The 22,007-nt window shown below is 46.3% G+C and overlaps 1 long non-coding RNA gene across 1 annotated transcript in view; it reads left to right on the forward strand.

Moving 5' to 3' along the window:
* LOC135178785 (uncharacterized) overlaps window positions 1-22,007 on the forward strand; it is a 72,471-nt gene that overhangs the window by 46,936 nt on the left and 3,528 nt on the right. Inside the window, exon 3 of the long non-coding RNA XR_010303746.1 lies at window positions 17,999-18,155. This is a non-coding gene — a long non-coding RNA (uncharacterized LOC135178785). The remainder of the gene's footprint in view (window positions 1-17,998; window positions 18,156-22,007) is intronic.

The following is a 22,007-nucleotide window of genomic DNA, read 5'->3' on the forward strand; positions in this document are numbered from 1 at the left end:
ATAGTAGGGTATGTGGTAGATCCACTCAATACCATGCTCTTTAGCCCAGTTTTTCACAAGATTGTTCTTGAAATGAGTGCCATTGTCTGACTCGATTCTCTCTGGAGTTCCATGTCTCCACATGATCTGTCTCTTCAAACTGAGAATGGTGTTGCGTGCAGTTGCATGTGGAACTGGATAGGTTTCCAACCATCCAGTACAGGCCTCTACCATCGTCAGCACATACTGCTTGCCAGAATGAGATCGAGGTAAAGTGATGTAGTCAATCTGCCGCACTTCACCATACTTGTACTTTGACCATGTCTCACCATACCATAAGGGCTTGATTCACTTAGCCTGCTTAATAGCAGCACAAATGTCACAGTCATAGATGACTTGGGTGATAGCATCCATGGACAAGTCAATTGACCTATCACGAGCCCATCGGTATGTTCCATCTCTGCCTTGATGTCCAGATGAGTCATGGGCCCACCGAGCTAAGAACAGTTTACCTCAGTGTTTCCAATCAAGGTCAATGTCAAGTTCAGAGTTGGTATCAACTTGAGCAATCTTAGCAGCTTGATCTGCCTTCTGGTTATGTTGATGTTCCTCAGTAGCTCTGCTCTGTGTGCGTCTAAGTGCCACACCTTCACTGGAGTTCTCTCCAGACGTACATCAATGTCCTGCCATAGAACAGCACACCAAATAGGCTTTCCTTTCCTCTGCCAACCATTCTTCTTCCAGTCCTTTAGCCAACCCCATAGAGCATTGGCTACCATCCACGAGTCGGTGTAGAGGTAAAGGATAGGCCAATTCTCACGTTCAGCCACATCAAGAGCAAGTTGAACAACTTTTACCTCAGCAAACTGACTGGATTCTCCTTCTCCATCTTTCGTTTCGGTAACTCTCCTGGTTGGACTCCAAACTGCTGACTTCCATCTTCGCTTGTTCCCAACAAGACGACAGGAACCATCTGTGAACAAAGCATAGTTCATTTGCTGATCAGAGAGATCACCATAGGGAGGAGCTTCCTCAGCACGAGTTATTTTCTCTTCTGGAGGTTTGGTACAGTCTGTGCCTTCCGGCCAGTTGGTGATCACCTCCACCAGACCAGGTCGATCAAGATTACCCATTCGTGCTTGTTGGGTTATCAAAGCCATCCATTTAGACCAGGTTGCATCTGTGTCATGATGTGGTGATGAACCTTTGCCTTTGAACATCCAATTTAGAACTGGCAGTCTAGGAGCTAACAGCAACTGTGACTCAGTTCCAATCACTTCAGAACATGCTTTCACTCCTTCATAGCTGCTGGAATCTCTTTCTCTGTTGCAGTGTAATTTGTCTCTGAACCTCTGTAGGCACGTCCCCAGAATCCAAGTGGATGACCATGTGTCACATTTGGAGCTCTCTGCCAAAGGCTCCAAGGTGGACCATTGTCACTGGCAGCCGTGTACAGAATGTTTTTAATGTCCGGACCAGATCTCACAGGTCCCAAGCCCACTGCATGGACTATTTCTTGTTTGATCTGATCAAAGGCTGCTTGGTGTTCAAGTCCCCACTCGAAATTGTTTCCCTTACGAGTCACATCGTGCAGAGGTTTGACAATCTGACTGAAACCAGGAATGTGTAGTCTCCAAAATCCCACCACACCAAGAAAAGAAAGTGTGTCCCTCTTACTGGTGGGAACTGCCATGGTGGAGTCTTTGTTAATCACATCCTGAGGAATGTAACGGTGACCATCCTGCCACCGCACTCCCAGAAACTGAATTTCTTTGGCAGGTCCTTTGACCTTGTCTCTCTTAAGGGCAAAACCTGCTTGCAACAGAATGTCAATGATTTTGTTACCTTTATCAAAGACTTCCTCAGCAGTTTGGCCCCACACAATGATGTCGTCGATGTACTGGATGTGCTCTGGAGCTTTACCTTTCTCCAGTGCATTGTGGATGACTGAGTGACAGATGGTTGAGCTGTGTTTCCACCCCTGAGGCAAACGGTTGAACTGATACTGGATTCCTCTCCAGGTGAATGCAAACTGAGGCCTGCACTCCTTCGCTATGGGAATAGAGAAGAAAGCATTAGCAATGTCTATGGTTGCATACCATTTAGCCTCCTTCGATTCCAGCTCGTACTGGAGATCCAGCATGTCCGGCACAGCTGCATTCATGGGTGGCGTCACCTCGTTGAGGGCACGAAGTCTACTGTGAGTCTCCAGTCACCTTTAGCTTTATGCACAGGCCAGATGGGACTGTTGAAAGATGAATGAGCTTTCTCAATGACAGCCTGATCCACCAGTTGACGAATCAGCTGATGAATGGGCAACAAAGAGTCACAGTTAGTTCTGTACTGTCTGTGACAAACAGTTTGAGTTGCAATTGGCACTTCCAAATCCTCTATGTCATGATGTCCCACAACTGCAAATTCATCAGAAAGTTCAGGTCTAATGGACAATTTCAATTTACCATCCTCAATCTCTACAGATGCTATTCCAAAAGCCCATTTGTGACCCTTAGGATTTTGAAACAACCTGGTCTCAAAAACTCAATTCCCAGACTGCAAGGCGCATCAGGACCAGTTACAATGGTATGTGTCTTCCACTCCTTACCAGTTAAACTGATCTCAGCCTGTATCTTAGTTAACTCTTGAGATCCACCAGTGATTCCAAAAATAGATATGGACTCTGTTCCTTTACAATTTGATGGCAACCAAGTACACTGAGCACCTGTGTCAACTAAAGCCCTGTATTTCTGAACTTTTGAACTGCCAGGCCACCTAATGAACACATTCCAATAGATTCGGTTCTCTCCACTATCCCTTTCCTCCTCCTGGATGGAAGCAGGGCACCTCTAATGCTGAACATGGCATGTAGGGTGTACACAATGATTGGTGTTTTTGTGAGAGGAATTGCAATTGTTGGAACAATTGCAGTTGCTCTGGGGAGCTTAAGAAGTGACAGCTACTTTTCTGGCATTGTTGCCCCTGTTTCTGCCACTCTGCAAATATCTGACTCTCTTTGAAAAGAGCTGAAGTAGGTTTACCATCCCATTTGTTCATGTTCTCACCATATGTGTCATGGAGAAGTATCCACAGTGACACATGTGATTGCTGATGTCTGGGTGGAATTTGTCTCCTCCTGGGCTGGAATCGCCTTGCAGGAGGTGGGCGTCTGTTCCTAACTGCAGAAACATGCACCCATTCAGATGATGCAGGAATGGTATCCTTTACCAGATTGGAAATTGAGGTCTTATGGTCCTCCTTCAGTTCTTTCATGCTGTTCATAATGCCATTCTCAATACCTTCCTTTATCTCTGTACCTAGAGTTTTTATGGCAGAGACTAGACCAGAATGTGACAAGCTGTCCTCTACCTGCCTAAGCTGATCAATGAACTCACCAACAGTGAAAGATCTTCCATTATCACTCCTTGCTAGAAACTTACTGGCCAAGATTTTAGCATAGGATGAAGGAGCAAGCTTAATAAGCTTCTTCAGGAGACCTGTTCCAAGAGGAATGTCATCAGGCTCATGAGTGCCATGATCTCCATAAAGCACTTCCTTCACAGCAAACTCCTTCAGAAGCTTAATTCCCTGCTCAATGGTGTTCCACTTCTTGGCAGCCCACGGCAAATCATCTCAGGAAGGATATCTCATAGCCACAGCCAACAGAAGGCGTGTCCACAAGCTAACCCTACCAAGAGGACTTCCTAGGTATTTGTCCACTCCACTCTCCTTAGTGAGTTGTCCCAGATGCTTGGCAGACTTATCTCCTACCTGCAGAGCATTAGCACCAATGCCACGGCATCTCACTAGCCAGCTTAGGATTGGTTCACCTGATTCCCTTGAATATTCCTTTCTAACTTCCCTGACCTCTCTGAGAGGATCATTGGAGTCCTGGATGTCATCGTCCTCCTCTTCCTCCTGCTGACCTGGTTGTCCCTGGCCAAATAGAACCTTTCTCATAGCACTCTTAAACTCATTGGAACCATCCTCTCTCTTGGCAGCCAACCTCACAGCACTCCTCTCATTTGAGTATTGATGTCTCAGCACATTTGTGAGGTCTCACAGACTAACTGCCTCCTCTTCCACCTCTTGCTGATCACCAGAGGTCCCCTCTTTTACATCCTCCTGTGAACCACGTTTTGTCTTAGCTTTTGCCTTAGCAGGTGGCCGAAGGGCTTGAGCAGCAGCAGACTTGGACGTGTCTGCTGGAGGGTTTGAATCATTAGGGGTCTGACCTGGAGCTTGTGAGTTCAAATCTGCCTTAGATTTAGCAGGGCTCTGATTCTGGTTTGCTGGCTGGGGATTCGAACTGGCTGAGCTGGTGTTATTAGCAACATTCTGATTTTGGGTACATGCAGTGCTCCTGGGACTCCTGCCAAACTCTGCCCGTTGTTTATATTTACATTCCGTGCAGGAACATTGGCCGCCTTCCCATAATCTGGAGAAGGAGGGGCAGAGGCTGGCAGGGGGGAAGCAGATAATTGTGTTCCCTTGTTTTGCTGGTAAAGAGACTGCATTTGAGAAACTGTTCCATTTGCCAAGAAAATGAATCCAGACCAGAGTAACGCCCCAAACAAGTACAATAGCTGCTTAACTAGCTTCATCTTAATTCCCAGAGCTAATTACCAGTCACTCAAATAAATTTAGCTCCACGTTGGGTGCCAAAGAAAAATGTGATGGTTTGAACTCTTACCCACCCCCACACACTTTTGGAATTGCCCCAGCTAACTCAGAAGGCCTCCGGGAATATAAATGAAGCTATTTTACAGCAGCAAATATACAAGCAGATATTCACAGTATATATAGTTATATACAGAAATATACAAAGGATAAACAATACAGAAGCACAACTCCCCAGGAGGGGCTCTCAAACCACCCCAACACCTTCCCTGGCCCCTCTCAACCCTACCCCAGTTCCCAGGAAGAATAGAGGTGCAGCCAAGAGGTTAAGAAGGAAGGTTAGTGGCAGTGGGGTTAAGGAGATGTGGCTAGGTCTGAAGCTCAAAGCAGAATGAGAAAAAAAATGGAGAATATTATCTAATGTTTACCTTCTTCTTCCCACAACTCTCAGCAAGACTGATGAGGGAAGGAGACATAACCACGTTTACTTTTCACAGCCAATTATCTAGTTCTTTTCACCAAAACATTCTAGCTTGCTTCAAACTAGCACATATGGTCAATCAGGCTGTCCAGTTTCCTAACATACAAGAACCTGCAAGCCATGTTGTGTACTCTTCAAGTGAGCTGCTCACCTAACCTAATATTGTCAGATGCCTGAACGGTATTGGGGGTGAGTAAAAAGTAGAGTGCTCATGGATCTGAATATACACAACAACCCCAGTTACACATTGCTTTGCTTTCAGTATGCAGTAGAAGAAAGTGAGGACAACAGCTGAAAAAAATTGGGAAGCTTTATACAAAAATTCTTTTCCTGTTAAGATTCACATTCACATCTAACAGTGTTGTTTCAGGGCCTTGCCCATTTTGCCTCCCATTCTCCTCTCCCCTGATTTCTTCTCAAAAGGTACCAGAGAAGTAGTTTTCAATTGAGATAACTACTTATAAGGTATTGGTGGTTACTACCATATGAGTCTCACATATGATACCAAGGCTTCATTGATATCATATGATGCATCTGCATGGATGGCCTGGGTTCCTACTGCAGAACTGGTACTGAATCTTTGCAATACTACCCCTAGCTGCTAGTTCAAACAAGCTGGTGGTGTTACCCAGAGAGTGATGTTAACAAAATCGACCCCATAGGCTAGAAGGGACGAATAATAGTTCAAATAAGTGGACTGGCAGAGTTCAAGGGGATAATAAAGATTTAAATTTAACATGAAAGACATCTTCATCTGCAGAGCTTTAGAATGGAATGTAGCCAGGCAAATATACTATTTAAAAGTCCCTTTAATCAAGACTATTATCATGGATATTTTTTTCTTAATTAAAAGCAGCTCCCCTATTCAGTCACATTAAAAAGAAAATTATACATAACATAATTAAAAAATAAAAAAATGAACTTTAAGTAAAACCAATTTTCCTTGCAGAGAATCACATCATCATTACAAGTTATCTTTGTAAGAAGATTCCATTGTTCACTTTTTTTTCATATGTGTGTGTGCAAACTGTGTTAAAAGTACTCTATCTGTTTTGCAGAAAGCAAAGCAGCCAGAATATTGCCATGGACCAAAGTGAACACTGATAAAGGAAGAGGGCACTTGAGGAGTCAGAGAGGACTGTCAATGAACCTCCCTCCTTCCCTCAATTAGGGCTCAAACTCCTGCCTGCCATTGTACGTCCCTCTTCCTACCAAAATAGTGTCAATGTTCAGCTCACAATGATGAATGAAAGAGAAATGAATAGGATCAGAGAAGCCCTCACAGAATGGCTGTGGCAGGGATGTTTCATGTGGTAACATACCATCTGAATGGAAATAGCAGTCCTTAGTGGGACAAGAGTTGCTGTTCACTTCTGGCTGTTCTTCAGCCAGATTTGCAGACCTGTGTGGTTTCAGAGGAAAAGCAGCATATGAGACATGTGTGAAACCTTACTGAACCTCCACACAGTGCTAAGCCTGGCAGCTAAGAAATCTTACACTGGGCAGGGAAATGATCACCATCTGGTGGAACTTTGCCAGCATGAAACAGCATTTCTTACAAGCTGAGAGGTGATCACTTGCAAGCTGAGGGCATTTCCTGTTGGTGTTACTAGACCTGAAGAGGGTGCAAGGTTATTTGCTCATCAAGCCCCTGTTGCTTTGTACTCCTCAGACTTCTAAGTAACACCTTTTCTGCAAACACATCTTCCTTCCCAAGATGATATTGATCCAAAAGAAGTAGGATATATGGCAACAGATCACATACATCAGTGCAGTGCTACATCTGCTTTATAGAACAGCTGTGTTCAGCTATGTTGCTTTCAAAGTGCCCCATGTTCCCAGTGAAGTCCTGAGCAGTGCAATGTCAAGGTGCATCCTACATGCTCATGGTGCCCAAAGTGATAAAACATCCCCTTACCTGAACTGAACAGTGCTGGAGCAACAGCAAAATTAAGCATCTGCTTGATAATCACATGTATCCATACAAACTGGTTCTTCCACACCTTCCTCAGCCCTACCATGTCCAAACATGCTTAGCTTGGCTTCAAATGGCAAACATTTTAGCTTCCTGGTGTAGCTGCCCCATTTGGGCAACGTATGTTGCATGGCAGCTGTATTCTGAGATTGCTGCCTGCCAGTGCTCTTCAAAGTTTCTCTCTGGAACTCACTAAAAATATTGTATGTGTCTATCTTGTCCTATAAGTCTGTGTGGGTACAAAGCATTTTGCAAGGAAGGACAATCTGCATCACCACAACTATCTACAGACTTAATACAATCTTTTCCAAGTAGCTCTAAATCACAGGCATAATCTTTCTCTACTTGGCAGCTTAGTCCTCCACCTTAGCCCTTCAGTAACATGATGAAATATGTCAACTTCCATCAGACTTGATTTGCTCCTGTTTCTTAGATGGCATTTGTGCAGGCCACTAGCTGAATATGGCTGTATCAACTTACGGCAGCAGGTGTCTGGCCCATACCCTCTTGTGATCTGTAGTAAGGCTTGATTATCAAGCCTTGAGCATTGCCTTGTTCTGACTGTGGATTGAGTATGGATTTCATGCTAACAGAGGACATGAATTGATAACCATGAGCAACCCATGCTGCAAAGTGTCCTTGAGTACATCCCGGGGGCAGGAACTAAGACAGTGAAAACAACCCCATTGTCTTGGGTTCAAATGCAGGTTCCCAGAGACTCTTATAAATTTAGTAGACCCAATGACAATTTATAGAATTTATAGAGCGCCCTCCCCTCTTCCCCCTCCTTTCCCCAAAAGACAGGGAGAGAGAGAAAGGTAGGGACACCCAAATAAATCAATCTCATTCGATTTGGAAGTTAAAAAGGAAAAGTTTAATCATAACTTAGAGAAAGGGATTGGAGGTAGGGAAGTTTACAAAGGATAAGGAAGGGAAAACGGCAAGATACAAACAGGGATGGATACAACCCGAGTAGTGTGATGGTGTCTCTGCCTCGTGGCTGCCACGTGGTGTGCTGGTATGCAGTATCAGTGTATGTGTGTGTAGCGTGCACGCAGGAAAAAAGAGGAAGAGACAGGGAGGTCCTGTCTCTTTTATACCACAGGAAGTGGGGGGAGTGGGCTAACCATCACCTGGAGTGTGGCCCACCCCTGAGGAGGGGCCAAGACCCCTAGGGTCAGGTTCAGGGTCACTCCCCCAGGAGTGTTAACCCTATACATTCCACCCCTTGGTTAGACCACTTCCACCTTCCTAAGAACAGTCTTCTTCTCCAAAGATGGGAAAAGTGTCGATGGGTTAAGAGTTCTTGAAGTCCTTCTTGGTCCCCGGCTGTATCCCAAGGCGATGTGCTCCTCTGGTCCGGTGCAGGTTGGTGAGGTGTGAGCAGGACAGGAACGGAAGAAAAAGTCAGTGAAACAGGAACAGTTCTTGTTGGTACTCACGAAAAAGTCTTTTCCCTCTGTGAAGAAAACATCAGGAACAGTCTCTTCATGTCTGGCATCAGGGGAACAGGTGTAGATGAGATGGCTGTAGACATCCTCTGGAGGGAAAATCAGGAACAGTCTCTCACTGCAGGGCATCAGTGACAAATCAGGTGCGGGGTTCTGGTTGGACGCCGTGGTGTGATGTGATGCTGGAGGACTCTGGATAGCTGCTGCTGTCATATAGGTTCTGTTGGACGCCGTGTAGTGGTGAGGGTATAACTACAAAAACAAACTTGTAACCCCTTATGAACTATGATACAAGTATTCACAACTATAATACAACTATGATACAACTATAATACAAGATAACCTGAAATATCTGGAACACATGGAATCAACTCTGAGATTTCAAAACCTTTTCAGCTAAAGAGAGATTTCTCTGAGGGACACGCTCGATAACACCAGTTTCCATCATCACCCAGTATGTGTGACCAGGACCCTCTGCAGATACCACCCCTTTGATAGGTTTTCCCCCACCAGAGGCAGGAGCAACCCACACAGTCTTTCCCAGTAGATTCCTGTCACAGACTACAGGAACTCCATCTCCCTCAACTATGGGCAGTAGGGCAGACTGAGCAGGACCAGCTCTGTTAACTGATCCCCTGCTATTCACCAGCCAAGTGGCTTCTGCAAGGTGCTTCTCCCAGTTTCTGAGAGTTCCACCTCCCATAGCCTTCAGGGTGGTTTTCAGCAGGCCATTGTGTCGCTCAATCTTTCCTGCAGCTTATGGGTAGTATGGGATGTGATAAACCCATTCTATCCCATGCTCTTTTGCCCAGTTGCTTACAAGGTGGTTCTTGAAATGGGTCCCATTGTCTGACTCAATTCTCTCTGGGGTACCGTGTCTCCACAGGATGTGGCTCTGCAGGCCCAGAATGGTGTTACGGGCAGTAGCATGAGGTACTGGGTAGGTTTCCAGCCACCCCGTGCTTCCCTCCACCATGGTTAACACATACTGCTTGCCACTGCGAGACCGAGGCAGAGTGATGTAATCGATCTGCCAGGCCTCCCCATACCTGTACTCTGACCACCGTCCCCCGTACCACAAAGGCTTCATGCGCTTGGCTTGCTTTATGCTGGCACAGATGTCACATTCATGGATAAACTGAGATATGGCCTCCATGTGTCGGGGTACGGAGGCTGGCGAGAGGCGAGATCGGGGTACTGACGACTCGAGACAGCAGCTTCTAGGCATCTGTGCATCAGGACATCAGTACAACTTTATTAGGGTAGTGCAGTGTCTTATATAGTGCTCAGAGGAGGTGTTTCCAGCCAGCCTGGGGCTGGCAGAAGTGGACAGTACAGATTGGCCCCAAGTTATGTGTAAGGCAGAGATAGGTTACCTGTGGTAAACAACCTATGAGTACCACCCAGGGGGACTGGCCAGGGTCAGCCCCCCCTTGGGGCTGCGTCCGCCCCGGGGGCCGGCAGATTCCACCCCCTGACAGCTGTGCGTGGGTTGCTCATGGTTGCCAGCTTAGGCCCCTGGGAATCAGTAAGACCCAAGGACACTTCCCATCACAGGGTCTGATGTTTACATTTCATGCTCCGCTGCAGGAGAAAGCTTCCCACATCCATGGATATTTCCACGAATCTGTCTCGGGCCCATTGGTATGTGGCATCTCTTCCTTGGTGACCAGAAGAGTCCTGTGCCCACTGAGCTAAGAACAGTTCACCTTTGTGATTCCAGTCCAGGTCAATCTGGCAGATGTGGGCAGCCAGGTCAGCTTGGTGGTTATGCTGCTGTTCTTCAGTGGCTCTGCTCTTTGGAATGTGAGCACTGATGTGTCGGATTTTAACTGGTCGTTTGTCCAGGCGTGCAGAAATGTCTTGCCAGAGATCAGCAGCCCAAATAGGCTTCCCTTTTCTCTGCCAATCATTTCTCTTCCACTCCTTCAGCCACCCCCATAAGGCATTTGCCACCATCCATGAGTCGGTGTAGATGTATAGCATTGGCCACTGCTCTCGTTCTGCAATGTCCAGGGCCAGCTGGATGGCTTTCACCTCAGCATACTGGCTGGATTCAGCTTCTCCATCCCTTGCCTCTGCAACCCTGTGTGTAGGGTTCCAGACAGCAGCCTTCCATCTCCGCTTGCTGCCTACCAGGCGGCAGGATCCATCTGTGAACAGAGCATATGCCTTTTCCTCCTCAGGAAGGTCACTGTATGGGGGGGCTTCCTCGGCACGGGTCACAGCCTTCTCTTCTGCTGGTTTTCCAAAGTCAGTGCCCTCTGGCCAGTTGGTGATGACCTCTACAATGCCTGGGCGCTCGAGAGTCCCCATCCTAGCCCTCTGAGTTATCAGAGCCATCCACTTACTCCAAGTGGCATCTGTGGCATGGTGCGGAGTTGAACCCTTCCCTTTAAACATCCAAGTCAGGACTGGAAGCCTTGGAGCTAAAAGGAGTGGTGACTCCGTCCCAATCACCTCAGAGGCAGCTCTGACTCCCTCATAGGCAGCTAGGATTTCTTTCTCTGTGGGGGTATAGTTGCTCTCTGAGCCTTTGTACGCCTTGCTCCAGAACCCGAGTGGGCGGCCTCGTGTTTCATCAGGAGCTTTCTGCCATAGGCTCCAGCTAGGACCATTCTCAGCGGCTGCTGTGTAGAGAATGTTCTTAATCTCTGGGCCAGTTCGAACTGGTCCCAAGGCCATGGCATGGACCACCTCTCATTTGATCTGGTCAAATGCCAGCTGCTGCTCAGGTCCCCACCCAAAGTTATTCCTCTTCCTTGTAACGTCAAAGAGGGGTTTCACAATTTGACTGTACCCGGGAATGTGCATCTTCCAAAAGCCCACAAACCCCAGGAAGGATTGTGTCTCCTTCTGGTTAGTGGGTTCCACCATAGTGGCCACTTTATTCACCACATCCATGGGGATGTGGCGTCGGCCATCCTGCCATCGAACTCCCAGGAACTGGATCTCTCTGGCAGGCCCTTTCACTTTGCTTCTCTTAATGGCAAAACCAGCATCCAACAGGATATTAATGATCTTCTCACCCTTCTCAAAGACCTCCTCTGCTGTCTCACCCCATACAATGATGTCATCGATGTACTGCAGATGTTCCGGAGCTCCACCCTTCTCCAGTGCAGTCTGGATGATGCTATGGCAGATTGTAGGGCTGTGCTTCCACCCTTGAGGCAGTCTGTTCCAGTGGTACTGGACTCCTCTCCAGGTGAAGGCAAACTGTGGCCTACATTCTTCTGCAATGGGGATGGAGAAGAAAGCATTAGCAATGTCGATTGTGGCATACCATTTGGCCTCCTTTGTTTCCAGTTCATACTGCAGCTCCAACATATCAGGCACGGCTGCGCTGATTGGAGGAGTCACTTCATTCAGGCCTCGGAAATCCACCGTGAGTCTCCACTCCCCCGTCTCCTTTCACACTGGCCATATCGGGCTGTTGAAGGGCGAGTGGCTCTTGCTGATGACAAGCTGCTGCTCCAGGCGGCGAATCAGCTGCTGTATGGGTAGCAGGGAGTCTCTGTTGGTGCGGTATTGCCTGCGATGAACTACACGAGAAACAATAGGTAACTTGACATCTTCCACCTTGTGGGTACCAACCACGGAAGGGTCATCCGACAAGCCAGGCATGATAGACAGCTGCTCTTTGTCTGCAGTCTCTACAGCTGCTATGCCAAAAGCCCACTTGTTCCCCTTCGGATCTTTAAAGTACCCTTCCCAGAGAAAGTCAATCCCCAGGATGCAAGGTGCATCAGGGCCAGTTACTATGGTGTGCTTCTCCCACACATTCCCGGTGAGGCTTATTTCAGCCTGCAGCACAGTCAACTCCTGAGACCCCCCTGTGACTCCTGCAATTGTAGCAGTTTCTGTCCCCTTGTGGCTGGAGGGGATCAGAGTGCATTGGGCACTGGTGTCTACCAACGCTCTGTACTTCTCAGCTTCAGAAGTGCCAGGCCATTTCACAAACATGTCCCAATATACTCTGTTATCCCTGGCCTCTGCCTGGCTGGAGACAGGGCACCTCTAATTCTGAGCAGTGTGACCGCATGAGGCACATGGACCTGAGTTACTGGCTTCACCACCCCTTGAGTGAGAGGGCTGCCTGCGGGACACTGGGGCAACCCCTCTTCTGGAGGAGTTATTCCCTGTGTTTGTCCCCTGCAGTTCCCTTACCCTGGCCGATAGAGCTGAGGTGGGCTGGCCATGCCATCTGTCCATGTTTTCCCCATGGTCACACAGTGTTCTCCAGAGTGACCCCCTGTGTGTACCCTGTCTGCTCTGGGCTGGTCTCCTGCGGGGAGGAGGAGGAGCACGGCGGCGTGTGTTCCTTACAGCTGAGACTTGCACCCATTCTGAAGGTGAAGAGCAGTCATCCTCTGCCTTCTGCAGTTCAGAGAAAGAGGCTTTTAGCTCGTTCATTTCTTGGGTGAGGGTCTCTACAGTGGCAATTAAGGTTTTCCTCAACAAACTGTCTTCAAACTGTCTTAGGTCATTCACAAACTCCCTGATTGTGGGAAGGTTGTTGGGGTCTCTGCCCAGCAGCAGTGCTCCCAGTGTAGGGGCATATGTGGAAGGGGCACACTGGGTCAGTTTCTTTAAGAGGGCTGGCTTCATGCGGACATCATCAGGGTCCGAGGGCATCTGGTCGGCTCCATAAATTATCTCCTGAACCGCCATTTGCCTCAGGTATGAGATCCCCTGTTCCATATCTGTCCATTTAAGGGGATGGAAAATCATGTCATCCTTAGTCGGGTACCTGTACCTCACAGCTATCAGAAGCCTGGCCCAAAGTGAGTGGGTACCATCGAGCCTTCCCAGCTCCTTATCCAAACCTCCATCCATCGACAAGGATCCCAGCTGCTTTGCCTCCCTCTGATCTAGGTCCACGGTTTCTGCTCCTGCATCCCAACATTTCAAAAGCCAGGCTAAAAGGGACTGTCCGTTTGCCCTTGCATACTCCTGCCTTGTGTGCCTGATTTCCTTTCTGGGCGTGGAGCTGATAAGGATAACTCCATTATCAGGTCCATTTCCAGCTGGTTGCTGTTGCTGGGGGGTGCTGGTTCCCGAAGAGGTCCCTTGCCCTGGATCGGTGTCTGTGGGAGGGTTCGGGTTTGATCTGGCTGGCCGCGTGGTAATTGGAGCCAGATGGAGGGGGCTGGGCTGTGGGGGCAGGGTCCGGGGGGCTGCCCTGGGCGGGACTGGGGGCGGAGTTCGGGGTGGAGCCACGCTAGGGGCGGTGCCTGCGCTCGGGGCGGCCGGACCGGTCTGACCTGTCGCCCACCCCCCGCAGCTGCAGCTCGGACAGTGAGGGCCACCCCTCCCCCTAAGCATCCTAATGGCGGCGCCCACCCGATACTTCCACGTGTCCAAGTTCAGAGCTACCTTGTTCATTCCCAAACCCACATTTACACACAGTGAAATAACAGCTATCCAGTACCATTTCTCCCCCAAAATATCTGGAGCTTCTGTGTTCCAATGCATATACTCAGATTGATTCCATGTTCCAGAAACATTTCTAAACACAGTTAGATTACTAACAGAATTCAGGAAATAGGCATAGACTCGGGCAGGCAAATGCTTAGAATATTCCCAGAGCATATCAATGACAATCCAGAAGACATGGTAACTTATAAACTTTAACAGCCAGCCCCAAAACAGCCATGCAAAAGCATGAATGATTAAGACTCTCAGAATATCCATTTTTTAACTTCCAAATCTTCTCTGAAAGAATTCTTTCTACCTAGCCCCACGTTGAGACGCCAAATAAATTGTCTTGGGTTCAAATGCAGGTTCCCAGAGACTCTTATAAATTTAGTAGACCCAATGACAATTTATAGAATTTATAGAGCGCCCTCCCCTCTTCCCCCTCCTTTCCCCAAAAGACAGGGAGAGAGAGAAAGGTAGGGACACCCAAATAAATCAATCTCATTCGATTTGGAAGTTAAAAAGGAAAAGTTTAATCATAACTTAGAGAAAGGGATTGGAGGTAGGGAAGTTTACAAAGGATAAGGAAGGGAAAACAGCAAGATACAAACAGGGATGGATACAACCCGAGTAGTGTGATGGTGTCTCTGCCTCGTGGCTGCCACGTGGTGTGCTGGTATGCAGTATCAGTGTATGTGTGTGTAGCGTGCACGCAGGAAAAAAGAGGAAGAGACAGGGAGGTCCTGTCTCTTTTATACCACAGGAAGTGGGGGGAGTGGGCTAACCATCACCTGGAGTGTGGCCCACCCCTGAGGAGGGGCCAAGACCCCTAGGGTCAGGTTCAGGGTCACTCCCCCAGGAGTGTTAACCCTATACACCCCCACATGCAGTTGCAAGGAGGCTGGCCGCAGGAGGCTGACCCTACAAGTTGTTTATATAAGTTTAACCTATCTGTACCTCACACATAACCTTAAGCCTATCTGTACCTTCCACATGTACCAATCTTAACTAAGCTAGCTATGCACACCTCTTCCAAGTTGGCATATATGTCACAGTATCACTGCAATAAAAGAGATTATTGGAGAACAATTATATAACTATAATGGTGTCACAATTGTTACTCTGGGGTGCAACGCCAACAGTGGATGCCAGACCACCTTTCCTTGAGCACACATTTCTGGAGGAACATAAAAGGCAGGATTCAGTTGAGGTATTTGAATGGTTTCTAAGCATAAAATCTATTTAGATGGTACTTGAAACTAACTTCATCTGACTTTTCTTTGATGCTCTTACATCCAATTAAAAAAAAATAAATATTGTCTCTTCGGGTGAGAATTAGCCCTTTTTTTATCCTGATATAATCACCTTTAACTATTGCCTCTGAAGCTAAAGAAATGTCAATGGCATTAAAACTTTTTTTTTCACTGAGATCTGTGAGATCAGTCAGGCAGCTGCCTGAAGGCAAGCCTCTAGATTACTCATTCAGTTTTGTTGCTGCGATATGGTGTTGTGTCATACCACTGCCATGACTCACTACTTCCCCTGACAAGCTGCATGCAAATGGTTTTGTTCCTTTTATAGTGGCGATAAAGAATTGGAAAGGCCCACCAGTAGAAACTCAGAGCTGCTTGTGAGATCAGTTTTTGTAATGAAACAAGAGCTTGCTAGAGTCCATAATTTGTTTACCAGTGCAAAATTAAATGCACATACTAGCAGATACTGAGAAATACAGTATGAAATTCTTTGGGTACTGGAAGTTTAGATTCCCTTCCTGCCTGCCTTCCCTTTCTGCCTGCCCACCTTGCCTGCTTGCCTGCCTTTGTGCCTGTCTTCCTCCCTCCTTTCCCTCCCTTCTTGGAACTTGTACCACTCCTTACCTCTTTGTAAGGCAAGGAGAACATCTCCTGTTCTCTAACTGGGAGTTCAGTCCAACTGCTATAAGGAACATCCTCTAGAAAGACAGTTGATGACTGCTTTTTCCCTGCTTGACTTACCCTAGCTGTTTTGGCTGAGGGTACTTTACCCTGTAGTTGGGCATGTATAAGAGCCTTGTTGAGCTTAGGTGAAGTTTCCCTGGAAGAAAATGGCAGAGTTTGCTTAAACATAAAACAAACAATCAAACAAAACTGTCATCCATTCTTTTTTTTTTTTTCTGTAGGGCATGGAAATGAAGAAGAAATTAATAGTAAATTAGATAGAGATGAATGTATGGATTTGGATTTCGTAAGGTAGCTAAAAATCGTGAGATGTATGGCCTCGATTAAGTGATGAGGCAGAGGAGTCATTCCTGCTCCAGTCTCTTTGTTTCCTGTTTTAATATCATAATGGACAATTTTAATCTCTTGCAAACACTAATGGGATCTGTTTTTTTCTTGTGGGACTTTGTTCCACCACATTTGGTAAACAAAGTGATGGGAAGGAAACAGCACTCAGCAGAGAGTGGATGACTTGCCACTGGGTGTAATCTGCCATGATGGGAAAGGCTTTCTGCTGCCCTCAAAGGACAGCAAAGTGTTTATGAAAAGGCAACTTATATATTAATGAAGTTTGCTGAAAGTTGAGCTTAGCCACAGGGATCTGATGGTGGTGACATTAGGCACCTTGGAGTGAAGGCAGCAGTGCTCTGGTGAGCTGTAGATGTTGGGAACTTCCCACCACAAAGCCCTGTCTTCCTGTCCTGTCCCTGCCAGGCTGCTGCAGTTCTCAGCCAGATTATACACCTCAAAAGTACAGGATGCCATCACCTGCACAGCCCTTTGATAACCCATCCCACTGCTTTCCTTCCCAGCAGCTCTGCACAATTGTCTGACGTTGTAAAGTTGTTCATAAGGTAGTTGTGATGGGATGCGATTCACATCCTTTGTCAGGCACCGAAAAACATAGAAAAACAAAGGTATCTCCAAGGAAACCTTGCATATGATCTTGTTTAGTCCTAGCAGAAACTCAGCTGGCGTGTTAGGTGTGCCAGTGTTAAGCAGCCATGTGTTTCACAGGGTAGCTAAAGCTGAATGAGAGTTACTGCCCAAGTCCATACAGCTACAGGCTGTGGAAGAGATACATGCATTATTCATACTTCTAATTAAGCAGTATTATGTTTCAATGTATTATTTATTGCAGTTACATTTATCTCTTCACACTCCTTGACCTACTGAAGCATCACTTATGTGCTTTTTTTTCCCCTTTCAATTATGAGCATAAGCATTTCTAATTGGACTTTAGGACCAGACTTGTCAAAGGAGACCTAGAGCTGTTCCAGCTCTCCCTACTGATGAGAGCAGCATCAGAAGGGGATAACCAAGAGCTGCTCAGGGATATAGGAGCTGCCCTGAGCTGAAGCAAGCCCCATGCAGGAAGAATGTCCTAAAGCATCTCTCTGGGGCCAAACAGAATGTGTTTGGGAGTATTTTCAAGAAAGCAAAGCTCTCCTGCAAGAGCTTCATACAAGCAAAGACTGCCGTGAAGACAGGACTCTGCAAATGGAGGTGAATAGGTGGGGACAGTGGCTCAGGGTTGGCAGAGGTAGCCCTTGGAGAACATCTGAGCCGTTTTAGTGTTGCAGAAAGATTTTTTCATGAGCAGACTATCCTTAGAAAATGGAGCCTGGAGCTTTTGATGCTCAGTTCATAGGTAATACACACACCTAGGTGACTGCTTGAGACCTGCCAAGGCCTGCTCTTCCCTACTGAATTCATTCTGAGCTCCTCAGGATCTTAAAATGGGACCTATCAGATGGAGTGATAGCAGCAGCTTATCTGCACCTCCCAGCATCTGACTCTGCTGAGCGGGGTTGATGATCAAACACTGTGGGAGGTAGCTCTTGTGAGGAGAAATCTTTCAAGCCACTGTGGATGGGACAGTGCAGAACTTCAAGTCACTGTGCTAACAACTTTTCCAGAGCATGAAACAGGACTATCTTACTGTATCACATGCAGCAAAGTTAATTCCATCTGTGTTGCTTTGGAAAGAAAGCACATGGATTAGAGTACCTGAAGAGGATGATCGAGTTGGCAGTTTAGCATTATGAAAAGATGAGACTTCTGCCTCATCCACTCCATGCCACATCATTTTATCTATTTCTAGTAATACAAAGTTTGGCACAGTGATATGGAACAGCAGAGCAGAAGACCTGATCTATCAGTAGTGGGAGTAAAGGGATGGCCTTGGCTACCCTGCAGGAGTATGGAAAGAAGGGAGGAAGTTGACAAACACGCTACCTGAAGCAAGAAAAAGATGGAAGGTAAGGGTATCTTTGGTCATATTTCTTCCTTCACTAATGCTTGTTGCTGAAATGGATCCTAATTCTCCAAAATTTGAGAGCAAAATCACCATTTTAAGGGTAGAGCTGTCCTGGTAGGGCCGAAGTCCTGCCAGGCCAGTTTAACCCTTGCTCTCCTCCTTCTGTTGTGGGGAATCCCCAGAAAGATGAGTCAGATGAGCAAAGCCTTGAGGACTAGGGGCCTTAGCACCATGTGTTAGATGTCTTTTGCTACCCTCAGTGTGCCTGTGTGGTCAAAGGAGGCACAAAGCTTTGAATTTATTGGCCAGAACAATTGTGCTAGTCCCTAGTGGCCAGTTTGATTTTCAAAGTGAAGTATTTAAAGGGAAATTATTTAGAAACTGTGCCTTTATGCATGGAGCCTTCCTGCCTCTACTTGTTTGTGGCTTGTTAAAGGCAGCCACATGTTGCAGCTAACACGAGTGGCTTAGTAGCAACTCCTTCCCCTCTGCCTGAAATATTTTGTATTTTACCCTGGGATCATCATTGTGAGTTTGAAAGCACCTTTGATACAGGAGATTTACTCAGGGACCAAAAAAATCATGAGTACATATGCTGGAGTGAATGCCAAGACTCCATAAGCATAGTTAGATTTTTTCCTGGTTTTGTGTTACTATTTTCCAAGTTCAGATTGTTTAAGCTGTTTAATTCTGTGCAATTGCTTTGTTTTGACTGAAAACCCAAAGAATCTCAGGGAATTTCACCAAATTTGGGTTATTAATAATTAATATTCATACATAAATTAATAGTCATAATTCATAACTATTAGTAATTTCTAATACAAGAGCACATGCTAATCTGCCTTCTTACAAAAATTCTCTTCCATGCCCTTTCTGCCTTTGGGAATCACCAAAGTCAAGTGCTGCATGCACATGCATTTAGCCTGGGCCTCCGAAGAGCCCTGGCAACCATGGCTGATGGCAGACCCTCCCCAAACAGCTGCTTCCTAATGAGAGGTCATCTCTTGGGGTTTTATGACTGATAAGAACATCTGTTGTGCTGTAATGCCTGTCAGATACTGCTCCCAGGAGAGGCTGGAAGCCTGACAGCAATGGGCAGTCAGTGATCATGGGGAAGGGAGGAAACCATGACATGGATGGAGCTAGCCAGAGGTAGGACTGACACAGGGAAGATGAAGAGATGAGTGAAAAACAGAGGAAGGGTAGAAGACAAATGTTGATGGAGTAGCACCTGGTGAGGGTCAGATAAAGTAATAGCTGGCAAAGAGCTTCAGAAAAGTGAAAGCTTTTCATCTGGAAAGCAAAAGAAGCCAGAAGTGTTAGTATGGGAGAGATGCTAGTGGGGGTGAAGAAGCCATCTGGGAAACAGTCAGCAGGTGTGTGCCAAGCAGAAAAGGAGAAGGAGGATTAGTTGCATGGAATAGAGAGACATGAAGGGGCTAAAAAGCAGATGGATTGAGATACCTTCTGCTCATTGTGGCTTGAGACAAGTTGTTGGGCTGGCCAAAACCCACAGTAAGCCTTGGCTTGTTAGGCTAGAAATAGAAAAACGGAGCATTCTTGAGCTGCAAAGCTAAGTCAGCTCCACTGTTCTCCCTCTGCTTTCATATGCCAAGTCTTGGCAGAGGTGCTTCAAAAGAACAATGAGCCAGTGCAATGCTGGTGCTTGCTGATCTTGTTTAGTGCTGCCTACGGTACCAACTGCAGCCCTGCTACAGCCCTTGCTCTGTTCCCTGTGCAAAGACCAGCCCCAGGGATTTTAATCAGCTCTGGAAAGCACAAAAGTCCTTTGCTGGAGAGAAGAGTGATCAGTGTCACAGTAACGCCCTTGCTAATTTCACATACCTGCGCAGAGGACAGCTTACAGTGATCTACATCCCCAGAGCCTTACCAGCTCATGCCTACTCACCTGGGAGCAAGACAAATTGCAAAATCACCAGAGCCTCAGCTCTTATGTATGCCTCTTACATACATAAGCACCACAGCTCTTATCCCCACCAGCCTCAAACTCTCTCTGGGTCACCCTGGGGCTGCAAACATCTCCTCAACTCCCAGCAGGGCAGCACAGGTCTACCTTAGAGGACACAGCAGTTGTGTTGGCTACAGCAAGAAGTGCACTGCAGGAGGGAAGTGCTGAGGGGTGTTGGGCAGCCCACCCCCTGCCCAAAATAAACCCAATCTTTGTCCCTTCCTGTCAAGTCACTCCATTCCCTTGCCAAGCCTAGCACTGTTTTATGGGATGATCAGCCAGAGCAGAACAGGAGGCAATTGGCAAAGAAATCACGTATTTTTGTTGTTGTTTTCAAAAGCAGCAAGATAATCATAAGACACTTGGATTCTTCACATCATTTAGACCCTGTGATACTCAGAATCACTGACTAAATATCTTTTTAAAAAAGAGAATTTATGCACTGTTTTCCTTAGTTTTCCAAAAGGCTTTTCTAATGAAAGGCAGAGGAAGAATGATTCAAATGTTTGTCTCTTCATTTGAAAAACTGAATCATCAGTGCATGAAACATTAAAAAGATCCATGTGGCTTTTATGCTCACTGCTATGCTAGATACCCTGATGGCAAAGCTCTGTGGTCACTGGCATTGTATATCACACATACTGTAGAAATGTTAATAATCATATAATTAGTATCAATTGTGCATTAACTGTAAAATGATGCAATGTTATATATGTAGTTTTAAAATAAACTTAAAAGACAAACATTGTTTTAGATGGTGCATTGCCATCAGGTGGATTTTTTTCTGCTCTCTTTCTCCCCCACTTTTCCTCCCTTCTCCTCTGACCATCACAGGTCCTAAAACCTGTTGAGACACCTCCATCATGACATGTGCTACTGGCAGCAGGTGTGACACAGCTGCAATGGCTGAAGTTGTCAAACATATCTGATGCCACAGATAAGCAGATCCCATGCCCAGTTTCTCTCAAAAAGGGGAAGCATTCTCCTCATCTGATACCATGAGCTGAGGGTACTCCTACAAATCTACTGTGGGTTGGCTGAGGAGGGCAATGGCTGATCTTTTATTTCCTGGCATCTCCTTCAGCAGATCTGGTGACAGCCTTGACACTGGACTTGCTGTAGAGTTGTCCTTAAGGGCAAGTTGCACTTGGTCATGGGGATCCCAGGGCCATCCAGTCCCGAAGTCTTCACTGTGGTTGGTAAGATCATGGCCTTTCATGACGGTTTTGTTCCACCACTCTTCATCTGCACCGTGTGGGCAGCTTCTTGATCCATTGCTGCAGCCAGAGTTGTGCAACAGAGCCAGTCTGGTAACTATTGCCTGATTTTTCCTCCTGACCCCAGGGGAATAGTATCTGCATACAAAGTCTGTTCCATGCTCTAGAAAGCATGTCCTCTGAGAAACAAAATTTATCTCAATGACCTTGCATCCAATCCCATAAATCAATCATCTCACAATAAACAAAAAAAAGATTCTGATTTACTTCTCTGAAGTCCTCATGCTTCTCAGTTGAAGCCAAGTTACAAGAATCTTTGCCAGCTTTTTAAGCATACAGCTTCTCATTCCTCTACACCCCAGAACACTATTTATTTAGCAAAGACATGTATTAAGGGGAATTAATTAAATAGGCTTGCTGGTTAGCTAATCAGTTTTCTTGCTATAAATGAGTTCTGATGGAAGATTGTTCATCTGTTTCTCCCCTTGATTTCCTTGCATAAAAAATAAAAATAGATTAACATGCAGTTGGAGAAATTGGGATAGGATCATATTCCTTCTGAATAAAGAGTTTTTTGCAAACTCAGAAAATAGGGTGAATGTTACTGGGATTTCATTTCATAAATGGACAGGGAAAGTTAATGTGAAAAACATCCTCATTTAGAAAT

This window comes from Pogoniulus pusillus, chromosome 10 (assembly GCF_015220805.1).
Source record: "Pogoniulus pusillus isolate bPogPus1 chromosome 10, bPogPus1.pri, whole genome shotgun sequence".
NCBI lineage: Eukaryota > Metazoa > Chordata > Aves > Piciformes > Lybiidae > Pogoniulus > Pogoniulus pusillus.